A 10,687-nucleotide genomic window follows, 5' to 3' on the forward strand; every position below is an offset into this window, starting at 1 on the left:
CACATTACTGCGTTATTCAAACCCGAAAAAAACCCAGGATCTAGCCAACAAGTATGCGAAAAAGGCGAATGTATAAGCCAGATGCGCGCATATCCCAGACCTAACCCAGACCTAACCGATGTTATCCTCTAAAATATTGATCGAACCCAGGTTTAATTGACTGGTTCAGTGTGTTACCACATTACTACGTGATTCAAACACGGAAAAAACCCAGGATCTGGCCAACAAGTCTGCGAAGAAGGCAAAATCATGAGCCAGATGCGGGCATATCCCGGACCTATCCCAGACCTAACCGGTGTTATCCTCTAAAATATTAATCGAAACCAGGTTTAATTGACTGCTTCAGTGTGTTACCACATTACTACGTGTTTCAAACACGAAAAATACCCAGGATCTGGCCAACAAGTCTGCGAAAAAGGCGAAAGTATAAGCCAGATGCGCGCATTTCCCAAACCTAACCCAGACCTAACCGGCGTTATCCTCTAAAATATTGATCGAAACCAGGTTTAATTGACTGCTTCAGTGTGGTACCACATTACTGCGTTATTCAAACCCGAAAAAAACCCAGGATCTAGCCAACAAGTATGCGAAAAAGGCGAATGTATAAGCCAGATGCGCGCATATCCCAGACCTAACCCAGACCTAACCGATGTTATCCTCCAAAATATTGATCGAACCCAGGTTTAGTTGACTGGTTCAGTGTGTTACCACATTACTACGTGATTCAAACACGGAAAAAACCCAGGATCTGGCCAACAAGTCTGCGAAGAAGGCAAAATCATGAGCCAGATGCGGGCATATCCCGGACCTATCCCAGACCTAACCGATGTTATCCTCTAAAATATTGATCGAACCCAGGTTTTATTGACTGCTTCAGTGTGTGACCACATTACTACGTGTTTCAAACACGGAAAATACCCAGGATCTGGCCAACAAGTTTGCGAAAAAGGCGAAAGTGTAAGCCAGATGCGCGCATATCCCAGACCTAACCCAGACCTAACCGGTGTTATACTCTGAAATATTGATCGAAACCAGGTTTAATTGACTGCTTCAGTGTGTTACCACATTACTACGTGATTCAAACACGGAAAAAACCCAGGATCTGGCCAACAAGTATGCGGAGAAGGCAAAATCATGAGCCAGATGCGGGCATATCCCGGACCTATCCCAGACCTAACCGGTGTTATCCTCTAAAATATTGATCGAAACCAGGTTTTATTGACTGCTTCAGTGTGTTACCACATTACTACGTGTTTCAAACACGGAAAATACCCAGGATCTGGCCAACAAGTTTGCGAAAAAGGCGAAAGTGTAAGCCAGATGCGCGCATATCCCAGACCTAACCCAGACCTAACCGGTGTTATACTCTGAAATATTGATCGAAACCAGGTTTAATTGACTGCTTCAGTGTGTTACCACATTACTACGTGATTCAAACACGGAAAAAACCCAGGATCTGGCCAACAAGTATGCGAAGAAGGCAAAATCATGAGCCAGATGCGGGCATATCCCGGACCTATCCCAGACCTAACCGGTGTTATCCTCTAAAATATTGATCGAAACCAGGTTTTATTGACTGCTTCAGTGTGTTACCACATTACTACGTGTTTCAAACACGGAAAATACCCAGGATCTGGCCAACAAGTTTGCGAAAAAGGCGAAATGTAAGCCAGATGCGCGCATATCCCAGACCTAACCCAGACCTAACCGGTGTTATACTCTGAAATATTGATCGAAACCAGGTTTAATTGACTGCTTCAGTGTGTTACCACATTACTACGTGACTCAAACACGGAAAAAACCCAGGATCTGGCCAACAAGTATGCGAAGAAGGCAAAATCATGAGCCAGATGCGGGCATATCCCGGACCTATCTAAGACCTAACCGGCGTTATCCCCTGAAATATTGATCGAAACCAGGTTTAATTGACTGCTTCAGTGTGTTACCACATTACTACGTGTTTCAAACACGGAAAATACCCAGGATCTGGCCAACAAGTCTGCGAAAAAGGCGAAAGTATAAGCCAGATGCGCGCATTTCCCAGACCTAACCCAGACCTAACCGGCGTTATCCTCTAAAATATTGATCGAAACCAGGTTTAATTGACTGCATCAGTGTGGTACCATATTGCTGCGTTATTCAAACCCGAAAAAAACCCAGGATCTAGCCAACAAGTTTGCGAAAAAGGCGAAAGTGTAAGCCAGATGCGCGCATATCCCAGACCTAACCCAGACCTAACCGGTGTTATACTCTGAAATATTGATCGAAACCAGGTTTAATTGACTGCTTCAGTGTGTTACCACATTACTACGTGTTTCAAACACGGAAAATACCCAGGATCTGGCCAACAAGTTTGCGAAGAAGGCAAAATCATGAGCCAGATGCGGGCATAACCCAGACCTAACCCAGACCTAACCGGAGTTATCCTCTAAAATGCTGTCCGAATCCAGGTTTAATAGACTGCCTCAGTGTGTTACCACATTACTACGTGATTGAAACACGAAAAAAACCCAGGATCTGGCCAAGAAGTATGCGATGAAGGCAAAATCATGAGCCAGATGCGGGCATTACCCAGACCTAACCCAGACCTGACCGGTGTTATCCTCTAAAATATTGATCGAAACCAGGTTTAATTGACAGCTTCAGTGTGTTACCACATTACTACGTGATTCAAACACGAAAAAACCCCAGGATCTGGCCAACAAGTATGCGAAGAAGGCAAAATCATGGGCCAGATGCGGGCATAACCCAGACCTAACCCAGACCTAACCGGTGTTATCCTCTAAAATATTGATCGAAACCAGGTTTTATTGACAGCTTCAGTGTATTACCACATTACTACGTGATTCAAACACGAAAAAAGCCCAGGATCTGGCCAACAAGTATGCGAAGAAGGCAAAATCATGAGTCAGATGCGGGCATAACCCAGACCTAACCCAGACCTAACCGGTGTTATCCTCTAAAATATTGATCGAAACCAGGTTTTATTGGCTGCTTCAGTGTATTACCACATTACTACGTGATTCAAACACGAAAAAACCCCAGGATCTGGCCAACAAGTATGCGAAGAAGGCAAAATCATGGGCCAGATGCGGGCATAACCCAGACCTAACCCAGACCTAACCGGTGTTATCCTCTAAAATATTGGTCGAAACCAGGTTTTATTGACTGCTTCAGTGTGTTACCACATTACTACGTGTTTCAAACACGGAAAATACCCAGGATCTGGCCAACAAGTTTGCGAAAAAGGCGAAAGTGTAAGCCAGATGCGCGCATATCCCAGACCTAACCCAGACCTAACCGGTGTTATACTCTGAAATATTGATCGAAACCAGGTTTAATTGACTGCTTCAGTGTATTACCACATTACTACGTGTTTCAAACACGGAAAATACCCAGGATCTGGCCAACAAGTTTGCGAAGAATGCAAAATCATGAGCCAGATGCGGGCATAACCCAGACCTAACCCAGACCTAACCGGTGTTATCCTCTAAAATGCTGTCCGAATCCAGGTTTAATAGTCTGCCTCAGTGTGTTACCACATTACTACGTGATTGAAACACGAAAAAAACCCAGGATCTGGCCAACAAGTATGCGAAGAAGGCAAAATCATGAGCCAAATGCGGGCATATCCCGGACCTATCCCAGACCTAACCGGTGTTATCCTCTAAAATATTGATCGAAACCAGGTTTAATTGACTGCTTCAGTGTGTTATCACATTACTACGTGATTCAAACACGGAAAGAACCCAGGATCTGGCCAAGAAGTATGCGATGAAGGCAAAATCATGAGCCAGATGCGGGCATTACCCAGACCTAACCCAGACCTGACCGGTGTTATCCTCTAAAATATTGATCGAAACCAGGTTTAATTGACTGCTTCAGTGTGTTACCACATTACTACGTGTTTCAAACACGGAAAATACCCAGGATCTGGCCAACAAGTCTGCGAAAAAGGCGAAATCATGAGCCAGATGCGGGCATATCCCGGACCTATCCCAGACCTAACCGATGTTATCCTCTAAAATATTGATCGAAACCAGGTTTAATTGACTGGTTCAGTGTGTTACCACATTACTACGTGATTCAAACACGGAAAAAACCCAGGATCTGGCCAGCAAGTATGCGAAGAAGGCAAAATCACGAGCCAGATGCGGGCATAACCCAGACCTAACCCAGACCTAACCGATGTTATCCTCTAAAATATTGATCGAAACCAGGTTTAATTGACTGGTTCAGTGTGTTACCACATTAGTACGTGATTCAAACACGAAAAAAACCCAGGATCTGGCCAACAAGTTTGCGAAAAAGGCGAAAGTATAAGCCAGATGCGCGCATATCCCAGACCTAACCCAGACCTAACCGGCGTTATCCCCTGAAATATTGATCGAAACCAGGTTTAATTGACTGCTTCAGTGTGTTACCACATTACTACGTGTTTCAAACACGAAAAATACCCAGGATCTGGCCAACAAGTCTGCGAAAAAGGCGAAAGTATAAGCCAGATGCGCGCATTTCCCAAACCTAACCCAGACCTAACCGGCGTTATCCTCTAAAATATTGATCGAAACCAGGTTTAATTGACTGCTTCAGTGTGGTACCACATTACTGCGTTATTCAAACCCGAAAAAAACCCAGGATCTAGCCAACAAGTATGCGAAAAAGGCGAATGTATAAGCCAGATGCGCGCATATCCCAGACCTAACCCAGACCTAACCGATGTTATCCTCTAAAATATTGATCGAACCCAGGTTTAATTGACTGGTTCAGTGTGTTACCACATTACTACGTGATTCAAACACGGAAAAAACCCAGGATCTGGCCAACAAGTCTGCGAAGAAGGCAAAATCATGAGCCAGATGCGGGCATATCCCGGACCTATCCCAGACCTAACCGATGTTATCCTCTAAAATATTGATCGAACCCAGGTTTAATTGACTGGTTCAGTGTGTTACCACATTACTACGTGATTCAAACACGGAAAAAACCCAGGATCTGGCCAAGAAGTCTGCGAAAAAGGCGAAATCATGAGCCAGATGCGGGCATATCCCGGACCTATCCCAGACCTAACCGATGTTATCCTCTAAAATATTGATCGAACCCAGGTTTAATTGACTGGTTCAGTGTGTTACCACATTACTACGTGTTTCAAACACGGAAAATACCCAGGATCTGGCCAACAAGTTTGGGAAAAAGGCGAAAGTATAAGCCAGATGCGCGCAAATCCCAGACCTAACCCAGACCTAACCGGTGTTATCCTCTAAAATATTGATCGAAACCAGGTTTTATTGACTGCTTCAGTGTGTTACCACATTACTACGTGTTTCAAACACGGAAAATACCCAGGATCTGGCCAACAAGTTTGCGAAAAAGGCGAAAGTGTAAGCCAGATGCGCGCATATCCCAGACCTAACCCAGACCTAACCGGTGTTATACTCTGAAATAATGATCGAAACCAGGTTTAATTGACTGCTTCAGTGTGTTACCACATTACTACGTGATTCAAACACGGAAAAAACCCAGGATCTGGCCAACAAGTATGCGATGAAGGCAAAATCATGAGCCAGATGCGGGCATATCCCGGACCTATCCCAGACCTAACCGGTGTTATCCTCTAAAATATTAATCGAAACCAGGTTTAATTGACTGCTTCAGTGTGTTACCACATTACTACGTGATTCAAACACGGAAAAACCCCAGGATCTGGCCAACAAGTATGCGAAGAAGGCAAAATCATGAGCCAGATGCGGGCATATCCCGGACCTATCCCAGACCTAACCGATGTTATCCTCTAAAATATTGATCGAACCCAGGTTTAATTGACTGGTTCAGTGTGTTACCACATTACTACGTGATTCAAACACGGAAAAAACCCAGGATCTGGCCAACAAGTCTGCGAAGAAGGCAAAATCATGAGCCAGATGCGGGCATATCCCGGACCTATCCCAGACCTAACCGATGTTATCCTCTAAAATATTGATCGAAACCAGGTTTAATTGACTGGTTCAGTGTGTTACCACATTACTACGTGATTCAAACACGGAAAAAACCCAGGATCTGGCCAACAAGTATGCGAAGAAGGCAAAATCACGAGCCAGATGCGGGCATAACCCAGACCTAACCCAGACCTAACCGATGTTATCCTCTAAAATATTGATCGAAACCAGGTTTAATTGACTGGTTCAGTGTGTTACCACATTACTACATGATTCAAACACGAAAAAAACCCAGGATCTGGCCAACAAGTTTGCGAAAAAGGCGAAAGTATAAGCCAGATGCGCGCATATCCCAGACCTAACCCAGACCTAACCGGCGTTATCCCCTGAAATATTGATCGAAACCAGGTTTAATTGACTGCTTCAGTGTGTTACCACATTACTACGTGTTTCAAACACGGAAAATACCCAGGATCTGGCCAACAAGTCTGCGAAAAAGGCGAAAGTATAAGCCAGATGCGCGCATTTCCCAGACCTAACCCAGACCTAACCGGCGTTATCCTCTAAAATATTGATCGAAACCAGGTTTAATTGACTGCATCAGTGTGGTACCACATTGCTGCGTTATTCAAACCCGAAAAAAACCCAGGATCTAGCCAACAAGTTTGCGAAAAAGGCGAAAGTGTAAGCCAGATGCGCGCATATCCCAGACCTAACCCAGACCTAACGGGTGTTATACTCTGAAATATTGATCGAAACCAGGTTTAATTGACTGCTTCAGTGTGTTACCACATTACTACGTGTTTCAAACACGGAAAATACCCAGGATCTGGCCAACAAGTTTGCGAAGAAGGCAAAATCATGAGCCAGATGCGGGCATAACCCAGACCTAACCCAGACCTAACCGGAGTTATCCTCTAAAATGCTGTCCGAATCCAGGTTTAATAGACTGCCTCAGTGTGTTACCACATTACTACGTGATTGAAACACGAAAAAAACCCAGGATCTGGCCAACAAGTATGCGAAGAAGGCAAAATCATGAGCCAGATGCGGGCATATCCCGGACCTATCCCAGACCTAACCGATGTTATCCTCTAAAATATTGATCGAAACCAGGTTTAATTGACTGGTTCAGTGTGTTACCACATTACTACGTGATTCAAACACGGAAAAAACCCAGGATCTGGCCAACAAGTATGCGAAGAAGGCAAAATCACGAGCCAGATGCGGGCATAACCCAGACCTAACCCAGACCTAACCGATGTTATCCTCTAAAATATTGATCGAAACCAGGTTTAATTGACTGGTTCAGTGTGTTACCACATTACTACATGATTCAAACACGAAAAAAACCCAGGATCTGGCCAACAAGTTTGCGAAAAAGGCGAAAGTATAAGCCAGATGCGCGCATATCCCAGACCTAACCCAGACCTAACCGGCGTTATCCCCTGAAATATTGATCGAAACCAGGTTTAATTGACTGCTTCAGTGTGTTACCACATTACTACGTGTTTCAAACACGGAAAATACCCAGGATCTGGCCAACAAGTCTGCGAAAAAGGCGAAAGTATAAGCCAGATGCGCGCATTTCCCAGACCTAACCCAGACCTAACCGGCGTTATCCTCTAAAATATTGATCGAAACCAGGTTTAATTGACTGCATCAGTGTGGTACCACATTGCTGCGTTATTCAAACCCGAAAAAAACCCAGGATCTAGCCAACAAGTTTGCGAAAAAGGCGAAAGTGTAAGCCAGATGCGCGCATATCCCAGACCTAACCCAGACCTAACGGGTGTTATACTCTGAAATATTGATCGAAACCAGGTTTAATTGACTGCTTCAGTGTGTTACCACATTACTACGTGTTTCAAACACGGAAAATACCCAGGATCTGGCCAACAAGTTTGCGAAGAAGGCAAAATCATGAGCCAGATGCGGGCATAACCCAGACCTAACCCAGACCTAACCGGAGTTATCCTCTAAAATGCTGTCCGAATCCAGGTTTAATAGACTGCCTCAGTGTGTTACCACATTACTACGTGATTGAAACACGAAAAAAACCCAGGATCTGGCCAACAAGTATGCGAAGAAGGCAAAATCATGAGCCAGATGCGGGCATATCCCGGACCTATCCCAGACCTAACCGGTGTTATCCTCTAAAATATTGATCGAAACCAGGTTTAATTGACTGCTTCAGTGTGTTATCACATTACTACGTGATTCAAACACGGAAAAAACCCAGGATCTGGCCAAGAAGTATGCGATGAAGGCAAAATCATGAGCCAGATGCGGGCATTACCCAGACCTAACCCAGACCTGACCGGTGTTATCCTCTAAAATATTGATTGAAACCAGGTTTTATTGACTGCTTCAGTGTATTACCACATTACTACGTGATTCAAACACGAAAAAAGCCCAGGATCTGGCCAACAAGTATGCGAAGAAGGCAAAATCATGAGCCAGATGCGGGCATAACCCAGACCTAACCCAGACCTAACCGGTGTTATCCTCTAAAATATTGATCGAAACCAGGTTTAATTGGCTGCTTCAGTGTGTTACCACATTACTACATGATTCAAACACGAAAAAAACCCAGGATCTGGCCAACAAGTTTGCGAAAAAGGCGAAAGCATAAGCCAGATGCGCGCATATCCCAGACCTAACCCAGACCTAACCGGTGTTATGCTCTATAATATTGATCGAAACCAGGTTTAATTGACTGCTTCAGTGTATTACCACATTACTACGTGATTCAAACACGAAAAAAACCCAGGATCTGGCCAACAAGTATGCGAAGAAGGCAAAATCATGAGCCAGATGCGGGCATAACCCAGACCTAACCCAGACCTAACCGGTGTTATCCTCTAAAATATTGATCGAAACCAGGATTAATTGACTGCTTCAGTGTGTTACCACATTACTACGTGATTCAAACACGGAAAAAACCCAGGATCTGGCCAACAAGTATGCGAAGAAGGCAAAATCATGAGCCAGATGCGGGCATAACCCGGACCTATCCCCGACCTAACCGATGTTATCCTCTAAAATATTGGTCGAAACCAGGTTTAATTGACTGGTTCAGTGTGTTACCACATTACTACGTGATTCAAACACGGAAAAAACCCAGGATCTGGCCAACAAGTATGCGAAGAAGGCAAAATCACGAGCCAGAGGCGGGCATAACCCAGACCTAACCCAGACCTAACCGATGTTATCCTCTAAAATATTGATCGAAACCAGGTTTAATTGACTGGTTCAGTGTGTTACCACATTACTACGTGATTCAAACACGAAAAAAACCCAGGATCTGGCCAACAAGTCTGCGAAAAAGGCGAAAGTATAAGCCAGATGCGCGCATTTTCCAGACCTAACCCAGACCTAACCGGCGTTATCTTCTAAAATATTGATCGAAACCAGGTTTAATTGACTGCTTCAGTGTGGTACCACATTACTGCGTTATTCAAACCCGAAAAAAACCCAGGATCTAGCCAACAAGTATGCGAAAAAGGCGAAAGTATAAGCCAGATGCGCGCATATCCCAGACCTAACCCAGACCTAACCGGTGTTATCCTCTGAAATATTGGTCGAAACCAGGTTTAATTGACTCCTTCAGTGTGTTACCACATTACTACGTGTTTCAAACACGGAAAATACCCAGGATCTGGCCAACAAGTTTGCGAAGAAGGCAAAATCATGAGCCAGATGCGGGCATAACCCAGACCTAACCCAGACCTAACCGGTGTTATCCTCTAAAATGCTGTCCGAATCCAGGTTTAATAGACTGCCTCAGTGTGTTACCACATTACTACGTGATTGAAACACGAAAAAAACCCAGGATCTGGCCAACAAGTATGCGAAGAATGCAAAATCATGAGCCAGATGCGGGCATATCCCGGACCTAACCCAGACCTAACCGGTGTTATCCTCTAAAATATTGATCGAAACCAGGTTTAATTGACTGCTTCAGTGTGTTATCACATTACTACGTGATTCAAACACGGAAAAAACCCAGGATCTGGCCAACAAGTATGCGATGAAGGCAAAATCATGAGCCAGATGCGGGCATATCCCGGATCTATCCCAGACCTAACCGGTGTTATCCTCTAAAATATTGATCGAAACGAGGTTTAATTGACTGCTTCAGTGTGGTACCACATTACTGCGTTATTCAAACCGGAAAAAAACCCAGGATCTGGCCAACAAGTATGCGAAGAAGGCAAAATCATGGGCCAGATGCGGGCATAACCCAGACCTAACCCAGACCTAACCGGTGTTATCCTCTAAAATATTGATCGAAACCAGGTTTTATTGACTGCTTCAGTGTATTACCACATTACTACGTGATTCAAACACGAAAAAAGCCCAGGATCTGGCCAACAAGTATGCGAAGAAGGCAAAATCATGAGCCAGATGCGGGCATAACCCAGACCTAACCCAGACCTAACCGGTGTTATCCTCTAAAATATTGATCGAAACCAGGTTTAATTGACTGCTTCAGTGTGTTACCACATTACTACATGATTCAAACACGAAAAAAACCCAGGATCTGGCCAACAAGTTTGCGAAAAAGGCGAAAGTATGAGCCAGATGCGCGCATTTCCCAGACCTAACCGGCGTTATCCTCTAAAATATTGATCGAAACCAGGTTTAATTGGCTGCTTCAGTGTGTTACCACATTACTACATGATTCAAACACGAAAAAAACCCAGGATCTGGCCAACAAGTTTGCGAAAAAGGCGAAAGTATAAGCC

This window comes from Colletes latitarsis, unplaced genomic scaffold (genome assembly GCF_051014445.1).
Source record: "Colletes latitarsis isolate SP2378_abdomen unplaced genomic scaffold, iyColLati1 scaffold0023, whole genome shotgun sequence".
Taxonomy (NCBI): Eukaryota; Metazoa; Arthropoda; class Insecta; order Hymenoptera; family Colletidae; genus Colletes; species Colletes latitarsis.